Raw genomic sequence first — 25,949 nt, 5'->3', positions numbered from 1 at the left:
ATAATAATCTTTCCTTAATAATTATTTTTTTCTCTTTAATTAAATTATCCTTATCTCAACCCGTGAGTTGTTCTTTCCTTTACTTCTTCCCCTCCTCTTCGAAGGAGGGGCAGTGAGAGAGCGGTTGTGGTGTTCAGCTGCCTAGCACGGTAAAACCACCACAGTCACATACCTGAAAAACACAAAAAAGGTGTATTCAAGAGTCTTGGGTCATTAAGAAAGATAGAAAAATTGCTATTATGTCCATAAAATGTACCCATTCTATGATCAAATTTAGAATTGCATTAAGATTTCCAGTAAACACTGTAGCTAGTACACATACTCATTTTAAGATATTATGGATCATAAAACATTCTTAGGCATGAGGTGTTCTTTCATAGCAAACCCCAGCACACAGTAAATGTTTATGTCCCTTTATAGCAACCTATAGCCAACACATCCTGCCTTTGATGTCTCCTACTGACTTCAAAGGGCATTAAGCCTCTATAGTGATGGACAGATGAAAGACTTAAATGTTTGTAAATATTTTTAAAGGAGTAGTTTGAAAACTTACATTTCACTGAGAAACACTGCTAAACAGTGGCAGTGTGAGAACTTATGATTCACCTAACCCTCACACTCCAGACTTTCTTACTCTTGCAGATACTGACAAATCAAATGACAGGAAGTTTCCACCTCAAGCACACTACAATTTAAGTGATTCAGAGTATCATAAAGAGATGCAAAATGGGGCACATTATTACCAAAAAAAGTTAACACATATAAATTAGTGCTATGGATTTTTTTATTTTTTTACCATTAACAATTAAAGTTGAACACGAGGGCTCAAGCATACAGTATAAAGTGGTCAATATTACAGTTATTTAACTTATCATGTCATCATCAAATTCAAAGGTAATGCAATGGCAAGATGCCCAAAAGTTCTTCTGGGTCAGAAGCTCACATGGCAGAGATCTGAAAATAAGTGATACAAGAATCCAGAGAGATACAAACAAAAATATTTCTTTCAATATTAAGAAAGATATTTGTTTTAGCACCACATATCAGATGAAATCAGGAAGATAAAAGAGCTACTACTAGTAAGACTCCACCATATAACAATGTGATTTGAAGGAAAAATATCTGTCTCATTAAATGTAAAGGAAAAAGAGGAAAAAGCACAGAGAGTGACTGTTACCATGCTGTTACTGAACCCACCTTTTCCCTCTTCCTCCCTTTGCAGTCTCTCAGGTTCCCTTTCTTTCCATCCTCCCTCTGTTCCTTCCCAGTCTTAACAGTTTCTCATAAGTTCCCTCCTAACCTTTCTCTCGCCTTCTCAGCATCACTCCTTCTTCAGTTTAGCTAGTACTTTTGGAAACACAGCCTTCACAAATATTCAAGCAGGCAACAAATAGTAACACGTATTTCTATGTTATATTCTTGTCTTTCCACTCTTCATCTTTATTGAGACTATTTTTGGGATCTCTAGGTTTTTGGCTACATTTCTGTGCAATCTTCCAGGCAATAAGATATTACAAATTAATACTAAGAAATAATTTTAAAAATACATCAAACAACACTAAAAACACAGTAAAAACCAAGAATGCCAAAGCATATACTATGAAGGCCAACACCTTTACCCTGTCTAAATCACAGCATATCTGAACCTCTGAATAGGAGAGTCTTGCTATTGCTTTATTTTCTGACAGGTCCAATATACAGTCAACACTTTTCCTCAATCAGTTCTAACATTGCATTCTGGCCAGCACCATCTGCCGAAGTTATATTCTTACCAGATCATTCCCAGGGGTAAAACAAACAAACTAACAAACTAACTAACTAACAATCAATGTCTATCTGATATACCTTGATGCAATCCCCATAACCATGTTTCAACAGTGTTAAATGGGATAAGCATGGACAACTCCCTTTCCTGTAATTTTCCAAGAAACCATAATCTAGCTCTTTATAGTGTATTGCATTTTTTTTTTGCTACCAAAAAAAAAAAGTAAAATAACAATAATAATGTGGGTTCCAGTATTCTTGTGGATAATTAAAAACTATAAACTAAAAGTTACAGCATATAACTGATGACCAGGCACCATCTTTCAAAGCTCAGCACTCATTCCTGTGCTGCTTTCTTTGATTCCTTCCTTTGCACTTTGGATGCTGGGCACTTCTTACAAAGCCCAAATGTTCTCTTTACCCACAATGAAGGACCCTGTAACAACACCTCTTGTGTAACAACAGAATTCACAAGAATGAAAATGCCAATGTGCCAAGACACCTTACAATAGAACCAATATGAAATGATTTTAAAATACACTAAATCATTATACAGGATACTGGTATTCAGAAGTAAATTGGCCTTGATTCCATTTAGCTTGGTCTTCTAAATCGATCTTTGATGCAGCAGGAGAACTCTGCTGTAACAGGTGATCTCTGAATCTTCAAAACTTGCCCTTGGGAGAGCTGTTCTCACTTCTGAAGTTTCTTTACTTATCACGGAGGACCAAAACAAAAGCACATGCATCTAGCTCAAGACAACACATTTTCTTTTCCTTTTTTTTTTTTTTTTTTGGCACCAATTGATTTCTGTGCTGAAAAGCCTAAGGCATTTGTGCATAGCAGGTTCACACTTACAGGCTAGGAAAATGAGTGGGCATTTCTATTTTCTATATGTTTTTGCTTCTCCCCATCTGCACTCTGAATGAGAAAGTGGAAGCAAGAAAACTACCCAGCCAAAAAACACTTCTGAGAGGCAAAAAATATGTTGGGGCTAGGGAAACAGTCTGTGCCTTGCCCCAGAACAGAACTGGAAAAACTCTCACTGTTTTTTGGAACTCCTATAGCTAGCTTGAATCACAAGGGAAAGAAAAAAACCACCTCTCTACATTGCCTGTAACGTTGGCAGTTACATTGCAGTAGAATAATTTCCTACACAGTACATAAAAGCTAGTCAAAAAGTGAAATAATAGCCATGATTAAAACAGTAGTAATCTAAGAAGATTAAGAACACTAATCAGTGTTTTTTATTTCTTTGCAGTTTTATCTTAATTTGCATGTTCACTAACCTTTTCAATAATTTAGAGGTGTTCAGATTCTCTTATTCATATAGGACTTATCTTTTTTTTTTTTTTTCACTGCAATAGTTAATAATTAAAAGTTTTGCACAGGAAGACTGTCACATATGTGCAGAGAATAGGCAAAGCAATGCACAGAGAAGCACAGCAATGCTCCTCCACCTTGCACCACGGATATCTCAATCCTCACATTAGGTAACCACTAGTATTCAGTGCAGAAATGCATTCTTTTGATTTAAACTTCATTTTGTTTTTAATTGACTAAAACCAAACCAAAACAAAAAATTTGTACCAAATAAAAGGAAACAATGAAGCAGCTTCCTAATGGAAAATCTTTTGCTGCTGCAGGATGTCCCAGATGATGCCAATAACAGTTTATATTACTGGTGTTGTGTGTGTAATAGGAAGTATTGTAACGAACAGTAACAAAAATTAAACACAAGAAGAAGCTTGTTTAAAACTGACAAAATCCATCAGACATCAAGAACTCCAAATACGTATTCGTGTTTTGCTAGACTATTCTCTGTTAGTTATTAGCAGAAGGAATGGGTCCAGTGCAAGTGCAACTGCCAAAATAAACCAGCGAGGTCCCTCCACCACCATAAACAAGTAAATGCCAACAAGAGTCATCCTATGAATTTCATGTCTTCTACCCTGTGTACAGAATTAAGCTTGATAACTCTTATGAAGGCAACTATTACTTTCATGCAGCGATAGGACAAACCTTTTCTTCACACATACTCTAACCAACACTTTCAAAATAATTGTAAATTAATCAGAAAATCCCTATAATCCTGAATACCCTCACCCTCACTAACAGTAAGAAAAAAAAAGTTGTTAGTATAGTTCCTGAAATCAGCCAAGAAATGTACACCTGACTTCTAAAAGTAGAACACCTCTGCTGAAACACATAAATAAGTACATAAATCTCAAACTCCCTCCCCACCCCCCCCAAAAAAAAATAAAATAAAATTTATGCATGGCTTTGTTTAGGGAAACCAAACTCCTTCCTTATTTCCTTGTATTGTCACAACAGACTATGTCAAAACAATGTGTCGGTGGCCAAGGGCTCTCTGCCACAGACTCTGGAAGGACAAGAATAGAGAGGTCTGCCCCAGTGATGCTAATACATGTGCTCACACTCATTAACGACAGGCAATGCTTATGATGCTACCACCACTAAAGTATAACGTGCACCCCTTTCCTCCTCCACTCACAGAACAGCCATTTTGAACAGCCTTGTTTCTTGCTTTCCCTATTCTGCCAGGCTATCTTAAATAGAAGTTAAAAAAAAAAAAAAAAAAGCAAACTAGCACTGAAAAATTGTAAGAGCACAGATAATGTGTTCTCTTTTGTTACAAGGAAAAATGGCAAGAATACATCAATAATTTTAAGAGAAAGTTGCCTTTTATATACCTAAAGCTATGGATACCATTGGTATATAGGCAAAATAGGAGTGGCAATGTATAACAATCACTTTTAATTTCAACTGCTGATGGCAATTATGCTGTTGTAAAAAATAAAAATAAATAAATAAATAAAAAGTAAAAACAAAACCAAAACAAAACCCTTCATGAAGTCTAGAATCTGAAAAATCTTTTTGTAGGCAACAGCTAAGCACTTTGTATCCATAAGGAGGAATAGATCTGTCAAAAGAGCTCCTCTGTGTCCTTACAACACTGCTGAGTGCGGGTCTTCCAAAAAAGGTGAAGTGCAACCAGGACACTCACATGTCATGTTCACTGCTTAGGTTCTCTGCATTTATTAAATTAACTGTGAAGACAGGAGAGAAATTGGAAATGAGATCTGAAATCAGAAGCTGTGATGAAGTCGGTAAGAAAGGAAAGGGAAAGTTCATGCCCCGCAGGCACATTTGTTCTCTTAGAACAATAGTTAGACCTGCTCTAACTTTAAAAGCATTTCATCAGGGGATCTGAGGGCTGGTGCACACACCAACAGTGAAACACAAGCTACTTCAGCAACCTGAGAATGATGCCCATAGAGTTGAACATCGGCCTTTGGCACGCATACATGGCACATGACCAAGAGAAGGTGTGGGAGTATCTGCATGCACCCCGTGATGCACAGGAGAAAAACAAAAACCCAAGGTGAGCATGAGACAGAAAGTAGAAGTGGAAGATCATCAGCACTCAGTATTCATGAACTTTAAACTTAATCAAAGCTAAGTTTGAGGCATATTCTAGATACTATTTATAAACACTTCCTTATAATTATACAAAAGTTTTGTCAGGTCATCTTATATATAGGCTGATAGAGTATGCACTTGATTAAAATAAAATAAGTTTTCCACTAAAGCGTAACATCTGTAACTACCAGGATCACTTTTTTTTTTTTTTTTTCCCCACAGAGGGTGGAGGCTAACGGCTTCTAAAAGATCTAAGCATTTTAGCACCTGAGTTTTTTGACCTCATAAAACACTTTCCCAAAGACACTTTCCAAAAAATGTACCATGAATTACTCATGACCTACCTCTAACTCACAAGTAGTCTGCACCCAGTATGATCCTATTTTGTGATATTGCTCAAACACATAATTAGCAAATTGTTTTTTTTTTCCTTTAATGTTTTCTGATATTATCTTTAGTTAGTCAGATGTTATATTACCACTTTGTGCTGCAGAACACAAGCAGATAAATTTGCTGTTGCCATAGTTCTCTTTTCTTTTTTTTTTTTTTCCAAAGAGGAAAAAGAGCTATTCCATCTCCCATCATGGCCCCATGCAAGGAACACAGGAATTTGTTATGGGTAGTTATATAGAACCTCGAGAAAAGATACAAGTTCCCATTTCAGGAGGGCAGCACTGAAGTATTTACAAAAGCCAAAGAACTTGCTAAGATTCCTTATCAAATTGTTGGTAAAACACAGATTTATCATCAAAGATGCTAATCTGAAACAAAACTACCTTTAAAATACAAATAAAACTGTTTAATTTCAGACTTTCAGTGTTAACTTCCAGTTTTGTTTTCTATGCATTACCAACAGCGAAATCCCAACCTCCCTTCACATCCTCAGTTCAAAACACCTCCACATCCTCTGGGGTCTCTCTGCTGTTGAGGAAGCAGAAAGCATGCAGCAACTCTTAGCCATGTTGAAGTATAATTTGCCCAAAGAAAAGCACATAGCTTGACATTGGTTAGTAAAAGAGCTACTAGCTGCAAAAAGCAACAAGATTTTTATGCTTAAACCCATTAGAAGATACAACAAGTTGCACACAGCACACTAACAGTGTATTATGAACTTTTTTGGTATGTCACTGGGAAAGAGGGAAAAGTCACTAACATAAGTATTAGCATCATTTCTAAAACACTTTGGTGTTCTTTGCTATTTCATTTTTTAAATAGTAAACAGGTCAAAGAGCGCTTTGCTAGAAAAATCTGGAAATCATAATGATATCTACATTATTTACACTCCCTTCTACACATTTTGTATTTTGGAGCATGTACTATTGTACAGTATATTGCATCAAGGCCATAAAATAACTTTTTGTTCTTCATTTGTTCTTCATTTTGATAATGTTAAATTGTACAAACATTTAAGGAAAAAAATATTTCTGGACTATGAGTGATAAATAGAGAGGAATTGTGCAGGGTGAATTACAAACTAATGAATATAAAGGACTATAAAATAACTTAGTCAATTATTTAGTCCAAAACTGTACATACACCTTAACTTTCTAATGCTATCTCATATGTCAACTAACACTAAAAGTATTTTTTTAAATAAAAAATCATTCAAATAATTTAGATTCTCCCCAAATGCAAAGCGAGTATGCTGACAGAAAAGAAATCTAAGATCAGGTGGTAAACAGCTGAAAAGACTTCATTTCTGGTGGGTATTTGATAATGTGGGGCAAACTCATATGACTTTATGTAAATATAAATCTCATATAAAACAGCTTGTCCACTTATGCAAGATAATCCTATAATCATAAAAAGAACATATTAATAACTAGATTAATATATAAACTAGCTTAGCATTCAGTATTTCATGTAAACTGAAACACATATGACATGAGCGTATGTCTTACAATAGAGAAAACTAACAAAAGTAGGAAATTCCTTACTCTGTAATTTTGCAAAAGACCGTGGAAAGTTTACAGAAAATAATTATACTCACATTTCATCTGCAATAACCAGACATGCTAAGTAAATTATTAATCACATGTGATGGTGATCATCTAATGAGATTTTTTCAAAAGGCTTTAGAATTTTAAATGTAATGTTTTATGAACTAACATTTCATAAAAATACGTACATTTTTTGCCTATGCTGTGCCAGAATCCAACCAGCTGAAACAGAGTAAGTTTTTGACAGTTCAGTTTTCCTCCTGCCATTGAAGAACAGAATAACTTATTCTGAGCTAAGAAACCCATCTAGTGAGCGAGCTTTAATTTTGTGGACCTATATGTGATATTTTTACTCTGTTTTTCAAATTCTATGCTTCACCAGTATCCAAGACATCACAGTATCCCATAAGAAATGCTGTGACTCCATGCATATAATCAAAGGTTAAATGTGCCTGGCCACCTTCCATGTTTCAGGACATAAGAACTACATAAAGAACTACAGCAACATATTACATTCAGAGGAGTGGCTTGGTATGAAAAGGGCAGCTGTGACATAAACTAAAATGTTTCATGGTCCTGCAAAGTTTTGACTTTTAATATCCAAGTGGAACAGGAAATCAGATTAGTAAAAAGTAGTCTAACTATAAAAAATGGTACTGCATAATAACCTTACTTCAATAGTCAGTGACAAAAGAGTAACACTTTTGTTATTTATTTATTTAAATTGAAAACATCAAAATGTAGAATTGTTTTGAAGGTTCCTTACAGTGATGCAATTGGAAACAATTTGTTGTACTTTGGACTAAAACCTGCCAAACAGCATGGCATTTGTGTGTTTTTGTTTGTTTGTTTTTTCCACATCTCCACTGGAAGCCTTCATCTTAGTGTTCACGGAAATTTTCCACTAGTGTAAGAAATTTTCAATTTATATATATATATTTAATGCAAGGTGTATATCAACAATGAAGAAACATCCTGTAAACTCTATGCTGCCCTGCTGGTAACTTCTTGGAAGCTGGCTGGTATTTCTACACAGTTAACCCAGGGGGATTTTCAGTGGCTGATTTTTCTCTGCTGGTTGCTTTCTCCCCTAGTTCAAGGAAGAAGAGTCAGTGTTCAGTGTTTGTACCAACAGGGCATGAACTTGCACAAGCAGTCAACTGACTTGATCTTTAAAAAATTCCTAAGTAGAGCATGTGCATGTTTCTCCCTCCTTCATCACTTTTATGCTATGGGATAGTGATGTTCTTTATATTATGATGTTTGGGTTTTAGGCCCATATTTTGGCCTGGGTAGTTCTCCTGAGCCCACAGAGTTTTCATCCAGGTGAGGGATTCACCTTGTTTATTATCTTAAAACTTTGACCTAGTATCCTAGTTAAAAATTTAAAAGTTTAAAAATTTAAAAATCATAGCTCATTGCATATGAGGGGTAACTGCTAATTCTGGCCCATGTGAGTATGACAACTGTGGATGTCGACGAAGATGGTGAAGGGCCTAGAGAGGAAGACATATGAGGAGTGGCTGAGGTCGCTTGGCCTGTTCAGCCTTGAGAAGAGGAGGCTGTGGGGGGACCTCATCGCAGTCTACAACTTCCTCGCGAGGGGGAGTGGAGAGGCAGGTGACCTATTCTACATTATCACCAGTGAGAGGACCCGCAGGAACGGTGTTAAGCTGAGGCAGGGGAAGTTTAGGCTGGACATCAGGATGAGGTTCTTCACTGAAAGGGTGGTCGCACACTGGAACAGGCTCCCCAGTGAAGTAGTCACTGCACCAAGCCTGTCTGAATCTAAGAAGCGATGGGACTGTGCTCTTAGTCACATGGTCTAAACTTTTGGGCAGACCTGTGCGGTGCCAGGAGTTGGACTCGATGATCCTTACGGGTCCCTTCCAACTCGGGATATTCTGTGATTCTATGATGTGTTTCTACCAGCTGACCAAAGTTTTCTAGAGTGGAAAAGACATGTTTGTATTATGTATGAGACACTTTTGGCTCTTACATTATTTTAAAACTAAACAATTGGCAAGCTTCCTTGTTCTTCCCCATGAAGGCATTTGTAATCTTTTAATAACACTATGTTGCCATGTATTTGTTATAAAATTGTTTACTATAGCATTACTAGAGGTTACTTTACATGAGGATGTTGGGCACTGGTGACTGCAAGAAAGGGCAGAACTGCAAGAAAAGGAAAAAACATTTCCAGGTTTCTACACTCACCAGTATTGAATGGGATGACACAGACCTCATTCCTGTTGCAATTCACCTGAAATAAGCTCTGCCTGCTAAAACACAACTAGCTTATTAAACATGACTAGTAAGGATCTACAGAAATAGTGGAAAAACTGATACACAAGATGGATGTGCATTCAGAGGTACCTCAGCAGGCTGGAGAAATGGGCTGACAGAAGACCTGACGCAGCTCAACAGTGGGAGAAGCTAAGTTCTGCACCAGGGGAGTGTGGTGGTTTTACTCGGGTGGGCGGCCGAACTCCACCACAACCGCTCTCTCACTCCCCCTCCTCAAAGAGGAACAGGGAGAAAATACGATGAAAAGGGCTCAAGGATTGAGATAAGGACAGGGAGATCACACAGTAATTATCATGATGGGCAAAACAGACTCAGCATAGGGAGATAGTAAGATTTATTGCCTATTACTAACAAGCTAGAGAAGCGAGAAACAAGGGAAAGAAACCAAAAGCACCTTCCTCCCATCCACCCTCTTCCACCTCAAACCCCCAAGCGGCGCAGGGGAACAGGGGAATGGGGTTATGGTCAGTCTATAGCACTTCTTCTCCGCCGCTCTGTCTCGGTCACTCTCGTGCCCTGTGCTGTGGGGTCCCTCCCACGGGATGCAGTCCTTGCTGAACTGATCCTGCGTGGGCTGCCCACAGGCAGCAGCTCTTCAAGAACTGATCCAGATATGGGTCCGTACCACGGGGTCCATCCCTCAGGAGCAAACTGCTCCAACCTGGATCCCCCACGGGCAGCAGCTCCTGCCATGTCACCTGCTCCTGCGTGGGCTCCTCTCCACGGGCTACAGCTCCGGCCCGGAATCTGCTCCGGCAGGGGTCTTCCACAGGCCGCAGCCTCTGTCAGTGCAGGTCCACCTGCTCCACTGTGGTCTCCTCCACGGGCTGCAGCGTGGAACCCTGCTCCACCATGGTACTCCATGGGCTGCAGGGGGACAGCCTGCTTCACCATGGTCCTCACCACAGGCCGCAGGGGAGTTCTGCTCCCGTGCCTGGAGCACCTCTCCCCCTCCTTCTTCACTGACCTTGGCGCCTGCAAGGCTGTTCCTCAATCCTCTCACTCTCCCAGCTGCTGTGTGGCGCAGCCTTTTTTTTTTTTTTTCCCCTGTCTTAAATATGCTCTCACAGAGGCGCAAAACAACATCACTTATTGGCTCAGCTCTGGTCAGCAGTGGGGCCCTTACCAAACATGGGGCAGCTTCTAGGTCCTTCTCACAGAAGCCACCCCTATGGCCCCCTGCTACCAAAACCTTGCAACGTAAACCCACTACAGGGAGGAATAAATCCAGACACCTGTACATGCTGTGGGCTCCCTGGCTGGAAAGCTGCTCGACAGAAAAGACTCTTGAGGGTCCTGGTGGGCATCAAGTTTAACATGAGCCAACAGCCTCCTGAGTTGCATTAGGAAGAGAGTTGCCAACAGGTCAAGTTAGGCAATCCTTCCCCTCTAGTCAGCACTGCTGAGATTGCACCTGACGTGCTAGGTGTAGTTCTGTGCTCCCCAGTACAAGAGAGGTGGAAATACTGGAGAGAGGCCAACACAAGGCCATGAAGATGATTAAGGGACAGGGGTATTTCTCATATGAGGGAAGGCTGAGAGAGCTAAGACAGAATCACAGAATCGTCTAGGTTGGAAGAGACCTCCAAGATCATCTAGTCCAACCTCAACCCTAACACTAACAAGTCCTACACTAAACCATATCACTAAGGGCTACATCTAAACGTCTTTTAAAGACTTCCAGGGGTAGTGACTCAACCACCTCCCTGGGCAGCCCATTCCAATGCCTAACAACCCTTTCAGTAAAGAAGTTCTTCCTAACATCCAACCTAAACCTCTCCTGGCACAACTTTAGCCCATTCCCCCTCGTCCTGTCACCAGGCACGTGGGAGAATAGACCAGCCCCCACCTCTCTACAGCCTCCTTTAAGGTACCTATAGAGAGCGATGAGGTCTCCCCTGAGCCTCCTCTTCTCCAGGCTAAACAACCCCATCTCCCTCAGCTGCTCCTCGTAAGACTTGTTCTCCAGACCCCTCACCAGCTTCGTTGCCCTTCTCTGGACTCTCTCCAGCACCTCCATGTCCTTCTTGTAGTGAGGGGCCCAAAACTGAACACAGCACTCGAGGTGCGGCCTCACCAGAGCCGAGTACAGGGGGACAATCACCTCCCTAGACCTGCTGGCCACACTGCTTCTTATGCAAGCCAGGATGCTGTTGGCCTTCTTGGCCACCTGAGCACACTGCTGGCTCATATTCAGCCGCCTATCAACCAGTACTCCCAGGTCCTTCTCTGCCAGGCAGCTTTCCAGCCACTCATCTCCCAGCCTGTAGCGCTGCTTGGGGTTGTTACGCCCCAGGTGCAGGACCCGGCACTTGGCCTTGTTGAACTTCATGCAGTTGACCTCAGCCCATCGGTCCAGCCTATCCAGATCAAGACCTTTCAGGCTGGAGAAGAGAAGGCTAATGGAGATCTTATCCATGTGCAGAAATACCTGATGGTGAGAGTAGAGATGGAACTAGACACTTCCAGGGATGCAAGATGCAAAAGACATAGGTTGGAATATAAGAAATTCTGTTTAAACATAAGGAAAAACTTTAACAGTGAAGGTGATTGAACACGCAAACAGGCTGTCCATGGTGGTTGTCTCTGCCTTTGAAGGATATGCAAAACCCAACTGGATGCTGTCCTGAGGTCTAGGTGATTCTGATTTGGGCAGGGGCTTGGGCAACAGTCTCCAGAGGTCCCACCTGACCTTCTATGATTTTGTGACCAGGTGGATAAAAACACAGACCAAAATAACATGATAGTGAGGCAAGGAGAATAAGGAGAATCTTGAAGGTGACTAAAATCCATTCCCTAGGAGTAGGGGCACCTCATATGAGACCTCTGTTGAGCCAAAACAACACATTTTAAAAGGCTATTTCTGTCTCCAAGAGGACAAGAGAAGAATCTGAACACCAGTAGTCCTGCATAGCTCTGGGAGCCAGGAGATAGAATAGCGTTCTACCTAGGGAAACAGTGGTGACTATGTGGAAACAGCCTCTTATGAGGTTTGGTGGGATTAAAACACGTCTGCTTGCACATCCAGTTCTGCACACCACCTAAACATATTGTGGAGCTTTGAACCAAGGATTACAGCTTTCTATTATTATCAGATTTTTTGATTACTGTTACTATTATTTAATTACTACAGGTCAAAAGCAACTGCAAGTACTGACCTATAAGAATTGGCAAGTCTTAAAAAAAAGTCAGGATCTAGGAGGGCATAGCTAAGCAACAGTAAAACTGTTCAGTGCTAGGAACCTACGTAGGAGTGAAAAAAGAGGTACTGGTACTGGACCCCTCTTAAGCTCAATTTCAACAGCTGAAAGCTTTTGTAGAACACCTGTATTTATCATATGAATAGTGAGATTGATAGTGAGATAGAGGGCATTGTGCAAACTTACACCTTAGCCAAGAAATACAGCTATATTATAAAAGGGAACTGTTTTTCAGGGGCACTCAGAAGTCTGAGGAACTTCTCAAAAAATTTTAAATATAAAAAGAGTGAATGGTGAATTCCTTAAAGAACTTTAAAAGGTTACTGTACCCAGTAACACACAAATACTATAATATAACTCCATTTGAAATACAGTAATATATACCAATGTAAACTGGAGAAAAACTGAACAGGATTTGTGGTCATGAGCTTAATCAAAAATCAATCAAACAAACAAACACTATTGTAAAATGAAAACAAAATAGTTATTATTAATTAACATGAACTCAAAGGTCAAAGCAATAGATGTATTCCACTACACAGAATCACAGAATGGTTGAGGTTGAAAGGGACCTCTTGAGGTCACCTGGTCCAACCCTCCTGCTTAAGCAGGGTCACTTAGAGCAGGCTGTCCAGGACCATGTTTTTGAAGACCAGGCTTTTGATGATCTCCAAGCTGGGAGACTCCAAAACCTCTCTGGGCAACCTGTACCAATACTCTGCCACCCACATGGTAAAGAAGGGAATGACTTCCCTTGGTGAATCCATGCTGACTACTCCTGATGATTTTCTTCTCCTTCACATGCCTGGAAATGTTTTCCAGGATTAGCTGTTCCAACACTTCTCACCCCCAAAAGACCAGAAGTGCTTATAGTAAGAATTATCTTCTATGACCCGTCCCCCAGATAATATAAACTTACATCAAACAGTTAATATTTGCTTTCCTGTGGCTGTTGTATTAAACTGAGCACAGCTGAATGGAACAATATTTTCCCCAAAATGTCGGAATAGGTAAACAGCATCCTAATTTGTTCCACAGCAGATTATATATTCTTTATGTTGAATGCAAACTGTAACACTATACAATCTCCCTACCTCATCTGGTTTCATAGCTTACAATTCAGTAACATTTGAACTAAGAATTGAAACATGCCAGTGTCACACAATGCTATCATTCCCTCGCTGTTGTCATCATACTTCTATCAATCCTCAATACACCAGAAATACTGTTTTGTATTTAATGTGTGTAACTCTATTTAAAATACAAGCTCAAAGTGTGAGGTACTTTACATACAGGATTTGCAGTAACAAGACTGCAAATACTAAATAGGTTCCTCTGTTTAGGCTACACGCCACAGAGGACCAGCTGTTTCTCCACATAGCCAAATAAAAAACAAGTAACATGCAATCCCCAAAAGATCCATTTTTTATTTTCCCAGTGCTTCATCTGTAATTTTCATATATCTTAGTATTAAGAACAATTAGCCGATGAGGACTTCAGGATTTAAAGTGTGAGAGATTACTAAATTAGACATTGCTGAAGACTGTAATTATTTAAAAAAAAAAAAAAAAAGGAAGAAGAAAAAGAAGATGAAGAAAACAAGACATGACAATGCATTAAAAAAAAAAAAAGAAAAGAAAAACACTTTAAATTTAAAATTAAGTGTTTCTATTTTTTCAGAGATAAGTACATCTCACAAAATGAAAGTTCTGCTGCATGGAGTTTAAGAAAATTAAGTAGCATACTTTCCACCAATAACAATAAACTATTCTATAATAAAATGAAATAAAATTATGTAAGGAACTGCTGCCTTTAAAACCAGATACATTTAATGATTCATAACTTTGTTGGGTTTTGTTCTTTCTCTCTCTCTCTCTCTTTAAAAAAAAAAAACAAAACCTTAATTGTTCCCCTGGGGGCACCTGAAGAGCTTAGATAGCATTTTCAAAAATGCTCTCATAACTTGAATATTCAAATTCCCCTGAGTTTTGCTGGGCCTGATGGCTTTATTTAGAAGATATATTTCTGCATCTGTTAGAACTGCTTACCTCCTCTATTTGGACTTCCGGCAAGCAAATGACTTCAAAACAAGTACAGAGGCTTGAAATCCGTCTGCCTCATATTGTGACAGGATGGTATCTGTCTCAACCCTAAATGTACTGCTGTCCAAAAATTTTACAGGGCCTCTGGTCTTTTGAGTTTAATAACCAGTGAAAACTTCCAGCAAAATAAACTTTGGATTCATCTACACAGATTTCACTCTGAGCTGTGACTGAAAAAAAGGCAAAACTGCAGTACTCAAATACATATGCAGACTCAAGGTCTGGCAACTCTGCACTACAGGATTGCCAGGAACTCTTCCCAAACCCAGGTTTGCAAGCTCCTTATTTTGAGGTTCATATTGTCACCATTTAACACTTGCAGCTGGAAGTTGGGACCTATATGTGTCTGCCAAGTAAGGAAAGTCAGCTCCTGCTGCAGAGGCCTTAGTGTCACAAAAGGTGCTGCCTAAGGAAAAAACACAAGCTGACACGTGGCTTTAAGATTGCGAAGCAACAATAAAACAAGCAGTTAAGCATAAAAGCTTCCTGCTTGGGTAATGAATGCCAAGTGTTTATATGAAACACATTTTTATTTCAAACACAAAGCTAGGAATTGTGAAACGGATATGTCCTAAGGGCTAAAACGAATTGTTTGGCCTTTCCTGTCAAAGAGAACATATCAGGCTGGGAACTTATTTGCTTTTTAAAATATATTTATGATTGTGGATAAATATTTGGCACAATTACCTCGGAAATATCTGAGTCCAAAAAGTATTTACTTGTAACTTAGAAAAAAAAAAAAACTATTTTTTTTTGTCACAGATTTTCACTTACTTGAAGTATTTATTTTTTCAGTTAATATTTCATGTAATTCCAAACCAGTGGCTAACGACAGATACTTCAAGAATACTCTGCATGAAGTTCTAATGCTTTTCAGCAAAAGATGGGCATAAACACAAGCAGTAGGGAAAACAGTCACATCTGAATAATAGTGGAACCACAACACATTACAGGTATGTAATACATCCGGAAAGCCATCCTTCCTTTTTATTTAAATCATGTTTTCCAAGAGTTGCTTCCTCTGTGGACTACGTTCAGCTTGTAGTAATAAAAGAAGGTAACCTTTACATCCAATAAGCTAGTTCAGCTCTAGCTCAACACAGAAATTATAAAAAGTCTCACCAGTAACCTAATACTTCCATAGCAGAAATGATTGTTTTGGTACTGAGGAATATTATTACTGAAGAATACAAAAGAACTTCAATGATTAAATAGCTCATTCTGTTCCTGAAGTTTAATTTAGCTTAACTAACTCCTATTTAATAGTCATTACAAACAGACTCAATTTTCTCTTAGAAAGTTGGAATACTGTCTTGAAAAAGACTTTTCTAAGCCCACTTCAACTTCGTAACAACATCACATTAAAATTCCACAATGGAGAGGAGATATTCATAAGGAACAACAGTGTTACTGAGCACAGAGGTTTTGGAAAGGTATCCTTACCTGAACTACTCTTATAGAAAACATTTTGTAAACCTAACCATATGGAAAGGATACACTTCAAGAGAGAACCCAGCATTGCATGCTGAGTACACTGTCCACAGAAAGAGCTGAAAAGCCTGGAAGTGCATGAATATGCAATGTGATAGACATATAATCGTCCCCATCATCATTCACACAATTTTTGTCACTAATTAAATGAAAAACACAGAATGTGTTTCCACGTAGTAGAAACTCATTCCCACTGAAGCCGCAGAACTTAACTCCTTTTACAACTTTTTTTTATAACTCGAGGCTTGGGCCAATAAAATTCAAAGGTAAATAGGACCAATGTAAATATATTTTAAATAATTGAATTTGAGTTTAATTATATATATATATACACACACATATATGTATATACACACACATATATATATATATTATGGTCACCACTACTACCTGCAGAAGATACTACATTCAGACAGCAAAGCCCATTCTCTCCAGTCACCAAGAAAAAAAATGTTGCAAATTATTTCCAAGCACAAATTATTTTCCTATTTACAGTACAAAATGCTATCTAGAGAAAGTTAGTCATCCCAGTGTTACTTCATGTGATAAGTATACTCAAAGAATGTTAATGTTTGAAGACATACAAAATAGTGACTATTCAGTCAGCTGGAAAAGGTCACTTTTTAAAAGCACATTGGCAAAAACAGCAGCAAAATTACAGCTGCTGAAGTTGTTTTTTATGTTTTGATTTTTAAGAGCACACATGTCTAATATGTACTTGAGTTTGAGAGGCCTCAAATTTACTTTTCCTAAGACAAAACTTAGGAGAAACTAGATACTAAACACAGTATTAAATCCTGTTCCTTTTTCCTTTTTTGGACAAAAATAAATATATATATATTAAAAAAAAAAGTAGCTTTAACATATCTGAAACGTGAACATTGCTGTGCTAAACACAGACTGAAACAAAACTGCATAAATTATCTTTTTACCATTTAACATTTTTTCACACTGTTTCCCATAATACTTACTTCAAGTTTGTAAGTTTCCAGTGGAAAATGCTCCCCATCTGTGCCGTGTTTTCAATCCATAAATCAGTGAAAAATTTTCAAATAGAAGTGATGAAGAAATTATTTCAAAATTTTGTAGGCTGTAATTTTCACTCTGGGTTAACTACACAGGAGTGGAAATTTGGATGCCCAATAAATTGTAATATCTTTCTATGATTATAATCTAAATTAACTCAGATTTCACAGCTTTTTCATAACAGGCTGCTATATGTCGTCACTTTCATTTTTCAACTGTATCTTACAGTACTGTTAGCACTGGCATTTCAGACAGATTTACAGTGGAAGTGGAAGGCTTCATAATACATAGTGTGGAAGGCTTCATAATTCATAGTATGTCAGTCAAAAATTACTGTCCCAATTTCAAAAAGAAATATAAAGAGGTCTACTCAATAGTCAAACGTCAAGCAATGTATCTGAGAAGCAGAAAAGGGCAAGGGTAAAAAACAACACTCAGCTAGGCATACTGAAAAGTTACCTTATTCATTCAAGAAATACTGCAAATAAAGTTGTGTCTGCAAAATTTTCACCTACATTTACACAGCATTTTATACATACAACAGAGTTGAAGCCAAGCACAGTAGTAAAGAAAGCACTAGGATACAAGACAGGCTGCATAACACAAAGTTTAAAATAAACAACCTAAAGAAGATGAGAATGGAAATTTCAATGATAAAAGTTATCAATAGGATTTTTTTTTTCTTTCTATCTGCAAAGCAAGGAAATCAAAATCTTTTTTTCGCAGCCATTTAAATCACAGGCTATATCAACTTGCTGACTGAAAATAGGGAAGTACTTGGGTGAAACAGATTCGTAGGTACCTGTTACTTACCAGTAATTTATTTCCTCAGTTTTCCTATGAATTTTATTGTAATCAGATTTTAATTTTATAATCAGATTTTATTTACTTGAATCAAATTTTAACTTTATTTTTAGCATATTGAAAATAGCAACCTTCACATCACATGCTATCAGCTAAAAATGAAGCATTCCAAGCAGCCACCTAAAATCATGTTTCAAGTATGCTTTTTCAGTGTTCATGTTTATAAACAATTGTGCTAACAGGATTCTTAAGTACTTATCAGCAAGTTGATCATTAATTCCAAAACAGGCCTGTAAGTAACTCTTAGTACCCACTGAGGTGGTCAAGTACTTTGTAAGTTACAGTAATTGGAAATATTTGGTAACTGACCCAAAACGATAACAAAAACAACAACAAAATCAGAATTTTCCCCTGCAGTGATAGTGACCCAAAAAGGTCCTTTACAAAGGCAGTTACCTGAAACAGCTCTAAAACAATCTAAAGTAGTGAAACAAGTTAAAACCAACAACAAAAACACAGTAGCTAAATAAAAATAAAAGAGAAGCCAGAGAAAAGGCAGTCAAGGTAAACTTCCAGCATTCTGGAAAAAACAACAGATTATCTTGCATTCAGAAAAGTTTTACCTTCATCCTTTGGAAAAAAAAAAAAAAAAAAGAGTTCTGATCCCCTTTTGAAGTTTGCAAATGAAGCTATATGCTTAGATGACTATCCAAATTAAAGAGACTAAATGCTTATATATTTGCAACACTAGGAAATGGCAAATTCAATCAAGCACTTTGAAGATGCATTTTAAACAAGCAGTTAGTGAACCAACAACTTGTATAATGCTACTCATAAAACAAACAAATAAACAAACAGAAAACTTGCTTTCCTTGGCAGAGGAGATCATTGGACCTGGAATTGATTTACAGACAAAACAAACAAACAAACAAGAAAAAAAAAAAAAATAACACCCTCTTAAAAAGTAAAAGGGAAAATATAACCAAAGTTTATATTTAATACTTCACTGCATAACCTAGAGCAAAACTATTTTCCAGGACAATATTTTCATTTTTATGTTTATTCTTTCCAACTGGAATGCTCTTTATGAAGCATTTATTTGTTCAGTTTGATCGTGTGCTCTTAAAAATCAAAAAGGAACAAAATTATTAATGGCTTTGTATGATTCTCATACTCAAGTAGAAACTAACCTGAAATATATCAGCACTTCCTAAACATAACATCAACATCAAACACTTGGAGAGCTTTTCTCTTTATTTAGTGAAAAAAAGTGACTTGGTGATATGCAGCTGACTTTGCTAAATACTTTTTGACAGAAAACTGCATTCAATTGTAGCTACAGATGGATAAAGATGTAGTATAGCCACCCTTACACCATGAAAAGAAAGTAAAGGAATAACACACAACAGTCCTTGCCTTCATTAGGTGTTTTCATTAGCACTAGCTTATTCTGGAGGTGAAACGGATGCTAGTCAGCTAGATATATTTATAAATATTTCATAGATAGTTAAAAAAAAAAAAAAGCAGATCATCAATCTATGAGACCTAGTTAAACTGTATGGGTAAAAATGGGACTGTGATATCATATGACCATTTATTAACATGTTTGAACAAATCTTCCATTCACTTGGGAAGGTTTTGTGCATTAATGGTACTGAAAGTATGGCGCATGAAATGAAAGTTGTACGCATCACAGTGAATGTGATAAAATGAAAGCATGCACTATTGGGTTTGCTTTGTGCAGACAAAACTATTATTGCTTAGTTTACACAGCCACTGCTGCTCAGACAGTAATTCAACCAAGAGTCATGCTTCCTTTTGAGGCTGTAATTCCTTGGTCCTGCCACAACATATCAGCTCCCATGTTCATTTCCCTTCGCTCAGCACCCAGTCCTTCGCTCACCATGCTCCTATAAAAGAGAGGAGCTGTGGATTCTTGAGAATTTATTTTAAGCTAGCCACTGTATTTCAGTTTCAAAGCAGAGAGATATACTACTTTATTTACCTCTTTCTACTGTTACTAACATCAGGCAAACAAAGTAAATTATACAAAGAACAAATAACCAAATACTGTAAAAAAAGGTATCAGAAGGCAATCCTACCAAGAATCACTTAGCAGTTAGGAGAATTATTAGCATTGTCATAAAAATTAGTCGTTCATTTCATCATTTTTTCTTTCTCTTTCAGAAGAGTAAGTATGATTACATTATACTACTTACTAAACTCCCTCTTAAATAAAACCATATAATTTCAGAAAATCCTAATTTTGCCTTGCTTATAATTACTACTTCCTTTAGAAACAAGACCAGGTGGATCAAAGTGAGAAAAATATTAAATTATTTTCCTCTCTGATAGCAGACACAGAAAAAAAATTGCATTTTCTCCTTTACTCTGTTTTGTTGCTTTCTTCAAGCAACATGAAGAATGAATACTAGATATCTCAGAAAATGATGGAGCACCAAAAATCCAAAATGATTAACAGTAAGACATTTAGACATTTATACTTTCCATAAAGTAAGACTTTATGGAAAAATTGGTGGCATGCCACTTTACTCCTTTCAGTATTGATTACCATTTTGGGACCATACAAGTAACAAACATTCTCAACAGATCATGTCTTCTTCTCCTCATTCCTCATCTACCTCCTTCCAACCTACTGGAAGGGTTTTGTAAACCAGGTGATTCAAAAATAAATAAATAAATAATTTAATTAATTGAAAGGAAACAAAATCCCGGGATCCTTTTCCTCCTAAAAATACTGTGCTTGTTTTGTCTTAAAACAACAACCATTTCTATTTGTCTAGTAACTGTTGTGCCTTTGAGCATTAAAATAAATAAATAAATGTTTTGATAGTATTAGCATTAACTAGAAATGACAATTACATGCCCCCCAAATGAAGCTTAGAGCATACTAGAATTGGAAAATAACTGACACTTTCAACTAATACCCAGTGAAATTCAGAAATAGGTAAGAAGGAAGATACATTTGTATACTGACAGAACTGTTCTTAGATGTCCTCCCATGGTCACTGGACTTCATGCTTCACAATGCAAATCAGCCATACATGATCCAAACAGTCTGTAAATATTCTACAACTGCCCATAATGATGAAGCATGAGACTAATTGAACTGAAATTGATTTTTTCAGTATTTGTACAGATTAGTTTCTGAAGAAATGGATTGTCTTGTTGATTCTCAGAAACTGTAGTACACAATCAGAATTTCAAGGCATAACAAGCACTTGTGCATGGCATCAGCTTTCTCTAGAGAGTCAGTTGTGAGAAGCATGTTAGCAAACCACTAAAATAAAATGAAGAAGAATTAACCACATTCATGTAAAAAATACAATTCTTCAAACTGAGACAGTATCCTCCTGTTACACCTATACAACGTAGACTAGTTTCACACTATTTTTTCTTGTTACTAGCTTTCAAAAGCTAGAAAATAAAAAGAACAAATTCACCAGGTATTTGTTCACAGAAGCTGCCACAGGTACCGCAAATATGTCTGAAAAGGGCAGGCACAGACAACTTGGAGGAGGAGGGCTGCAGAGGAGCAAGCAATCATTATCAGATATGATCTCATGACACAGGGTACGTTCACTCCAGGGTACTTATCCCAGGAAGGAAAAACAAGCGCCATTATTGTCAGTGAGGAGCTGAGGCTCAGCAGCAGTTTTTCTCATGCATATGTTTGCAATGAAATACTGAGTTGCACAAAGATGCCCTGACTGCACCCTTCAACACCCGCATAGGGTCTGGTAAAGTCACTCCCGCTGATTTACTCAGATTCTGTCTCAGCCCTTAAGGTTTTCACTGGCCTTTCATTCACCACAGACAGGCCTGGCTACCGACAGGAATAAAAATCATACACAAAAAACATATTCCAAACAGAAGAGCAAAGAGTTTCTGGTAGTTGCAACCAGAGAGAGCTATAGTGGAAAACTGACAAGTTAGCAGGCAAAGCCATTAGTTTATTGACAAAAAATCCTATACATTCCAGATGCTCGATCTTGCCTCTTATATTATCCAGAGGAGAATATGTTTAAATCAGAGTAATTTATGCAAACTAATGATTTTTATTAACAAGAACATGGACAGATCTGCTAAGGACTTGGTAAGATGGACTCTATCTCCACTAGACTGATATGTATATATTTCCTTCCTGCATAACTTTCTGTCTCACACAAATTCAAATCAGTTTCAGCATGGAGATGCTTCTTATTCCTACACTAGCACTCAAAAATTGTCATATTTTAACACATCTATGAGTGTCAGCCTGACCAGTGCCAAGAAAAAAATTAACCCCACTGACACAGCTAGAATTCTCCTATTCTCAGAAAGACAAAACTGTGCTTCCCATAGAAATGTAATGACTTCATTTGGGAAAACTAAACGCCACAGGGTATTTCTTGCTACTGCAGTGAATGTCACGAAGTAATTAGAAGTCAGTCAACACCTGTTCTCTCTGTACGTGTCTCGGACACTTCTCCAAGAAATGCAAGAATCAGTGCTGGTCCTTTACTACCTCCGAAGCTCCAAAATGAATGGTTCTGTTAACCCTTACGTTTTAAATGGGAAAATTCTTAAGTGACCACAGTGTCCCCTGCACAACAGCAATGACAGATCCTCTAGAGCTTTCATTAAAGCCTGATTTTCTGTTCTCTCTCATTGCCAAAGAATGACCTTATATAAGACAAAACAAAACCAAACCAAGTGGTTCACCCAAATGATACCATCAATGTAAACCTTTCCAGATGCTTAAACGAACATTAAGGTCCACAACAGCATGTCTCTCAAAGGTGCAGCGTTCTTCCAGTGAGATCTGTCACGGCATTGTCTGTTTTGAGGTTTCCTACTTCCAGTCAGAAGTCAGAGTACTGCCAGTCTACCGTCTTTACACCAGTTGTTAAAACTGCTGTGGATTACAGCTCCCAGACGCATCTCTCTCTGCTCGAGGAATACTGAACTATCAAGGAGCAGTGACTCTGCCTGCCAAGTATGACCCTCTCCACACCCGGCCATTATAATGATGCACACTGGAAGAAAATCCACCTGAGCAAAATCCAATTGAGAAAATCCCCACTGAGCCTTCAGAAGGACCACCTGCACTAATCTCCACTGGTTATAAGTTATAATTATGATTATGTACAGTCACAAGCAGCATTATCTTCCCCACGCTTAGAGGTTTTACTCTGAAGTTTAATTCACAATCACAATTTAAGTGTTACTTTTATAAACTACCATGTACTTTAACAATATTCCTGGACAAGAATACAACAGTTGTCCTCTCAGACTTTAAAGTTGTTTTCTTAAAAAAGATATGCCTACTTCCTCCAGCACCAAATCCTCTTAATTAAGAGTTTTTAATGGGGTCTCTTTATTAACAGAAGTGCTTCTATTACTGTCATGTCAGGGAGCACCAATTTTTCACACCCTGACCTGACACAGCCAGCAAAGCTTTGTCATGTACCTGTGGTACTAAGGCTTATTTTAGGAACCTGAAATGTCACCCGCAAGGGTGTCTATTCTCCAAGAGGTCTCAGCGGTACAGAACAAAATGAGCTCCTTCCAAAGTCTGATCTGTCACTCAAGATGGGAAACTTGGTGTATTTGACTGCGGAGGGGAGTGGGAGAAAGTCGGAAACAGGCATTCAGGGGTAATAATGAAAACCAATGTTTTAAACAAAATGAAATTAAAAATAAAAAATCCATTACCCAGTATATTTCTCAAGAGTAATCAAGATTTGAAAATGTATTACATCCCTCTTCATTAGCACACAACTGCCATGCAAGTACATGGGCACAGTGAAGAAAAAAAATATAATAATTTATTTGCTTCGGCTTGGAAAACAGATGACTGAGGAGGGATATAAAATGCCTGTAAGACTGGAAGACACATAGGGAAGAGTGAATAGGCACTGACAGTCTTCTCCCTCTTTAAAAACTATGTTAGGAGATTTTAAATAAAAGGAAGAGGCCAAACCAAAACCAAAAAGAAATGGAAGAGGTTTCTCACACAAAACACAGGTAGGCTGAACATTCCCTGCCACAAAATGCTGTGGTTGGCTGAAAGATGCTAGGTAAATTCATGGAAGAAGAACCATGGAGGGTTGCTAAAAACTCAGGAAATCCACGTGTCTCAGGAAGCTTCTGCAACTGGAATAGTTGGGAGCTAAGAGTACCGGCTACTGGAAGGAGAGAAGCTGTGTTTATGCCACACTCATATCATTCCTTGAAGACCTGCTTTCAGAAGACAAAACATTGCTGGATGAACAGTAATCCAGAATAACCTTTTTTTTTCTTATCACATGTAAAAGAAAAAAGGTACTACAAAATTTACCAGACAAGAAGATATTTTTTTACTTTTTATTGAATAGAACTACATGCTTTATATTATACTTTCTAATGTGTATTTGACATAACTGGACATGCAGGGTTACATCCATGTTCTAGAAAATACCTTAATTGCTATTGTAAACAAATCAGCTTTGTCACAGTGTTACATATTGGTAATGTCAGAAGGAAGTTTTAGTTTGTTTATTGCAACAGGTAGTTTCTAAAAAGGCTTGGTATTTCCCCCAGAGCCCTGAATATTCTCACCGAGGAGTGCTTTTGAAAAGCTCATTCTTTGAAAGCACTCTGCTTCTTAAGCAGGTTTAAAGCCTTTTTTAAAGATTTTTCCTGCACAACTCCATCTAAGGTTTTCCTCAATGTCTTTGCATTACAACATGCAAATAGTCTTTTCTAAAAGAAGAAGCTAACTACATTTCAACAAGAACAAGCAGATGAACATAGGACAGTACTCAACCTTACTACAGACTTTTAAAGTTATAACTTTGCAATTACAAGTTTAAACTTGGACTCAAACATTATAAAGGACAGATTTGCCCTCAGAACAAACCAGTAACTTCATTTGACTTTGTAGCTAGCAGGCACGTGGGCATTCACTCTAATTTCTCTGTCAAACCTAAGGCCTAAATTACACAAAATCTTTCCTTTTTGAAGCCATAAAAATTATTTTCATCGAAATACCTCAAGGGTTGGAAAAACTCAGGCTCCAGAACCAAGCCCCCTCACGGCTGTCCATCCATGGGCTCTCCCCACCACGACTCGCAGTGTTGGCCATGCTGGCCACAGCTGTGCAGCCAGAGGATGCCCGAGGACATCACCTCCAGTTAAAAATACCACCCCATCTCTGCTGTGAAGGCATACAAACACAATTCCTAGATGCAGCAGCTCCTCATGATTTGCCTACGAGGTTCTGCCTTTACATCGCCTACCAGGTTTGGTCTTTCTGTATACTTTCCTTTAACTTCTCCTAAAATCGCACTAAGAACCTGACATTTCTTGTTCAAAGACCTAAAAAATTATGCTTGTCCCCAAATCACAAGTAAGTATTATTTGTATATTTCGCTTTACTTTCAAGTGGACAACCTGATGAATAAAAAAGTTCTTTCAATTGCTGTGCACAACATGTAACATTCATAGCTGTACACTGATGCTCATAGCTGGAGAAAGCGTGTTTTACAACGATTTCAACAGCAATAAATACAAATAGAGTGCTGATGCAAGTTCTTTTGTTTGTTTGTGGGGGTATTTTTTGTTAGTCCGAGGTTTTTCAAAAATCCCTTATCAAAACGAATCCCCCATCGGTGTTCCCGGTTGAACAGCAGACTGACACAGGAGAACACCGTGGGGTGCCGCAGGACCACACGGAGGAGGAAGCCTGACACGAGTGCGCAAGGTAACACCTGCCTTGCACAAGGGGGTGAGGCTGCAGGGGAGTTCACTGGGATAACAGGCGCCTCGCGCACCTCGGAGGCACCTGCAGAAAGGTGAGCTAACTCCGCCGCCGCCACGCCGTGACG

General features: G+C 38.1%; 1 protein-coding gene and 1 long non-coding RNA gene across 6 annotated transcripts in view; one reads left to right on the top strand and one right to left on the bottom strand.

Annotated features, from left to right (window-relative positions):
- Positions 1-25,949, bottom strand: part of LOC308186015 (guanine nucleotide-binding protein subunit alpha-14) — an 89,414-nt gene that overhangs the window by 62,568 nt on the left and 897 nt on the right. The gene's annotated exons all lie outside the window — the stretch shown is intronic.
- The window catches only part of LOC308186017, a 41,086-nt gene continuing 15,340 nt past the window's right edge, over positions 204-25,949 (top strand). Inside the window, exon 1 of the long non-coding RNA XR_013943871.1 lies at positions 204-25,916. This is a non-coding gene — a long non-coding RNA (uncharacterized lncRNA). The remainder of the gene's footprint in view (positions 25,917-25,949) is intronic.

This window comes from Anser brachyrhynchus, assembly GCF_964034855.1.
Source record: "Anser brachyrhynchus genome assembly, chromosome: Z".
In the NCBI taxonomy this organism is placed as follows: Eukaryota; Metazoa; Chordata; class Aves; order Anseriformes; family Anatidae; genus Anser; species Anser brachyrhynchus.
The sequence above is the reverse complement of the archived record's forward strand: the minus strand, read 5'-3'. Positions and strand labels throughout refer to the sequence as shown.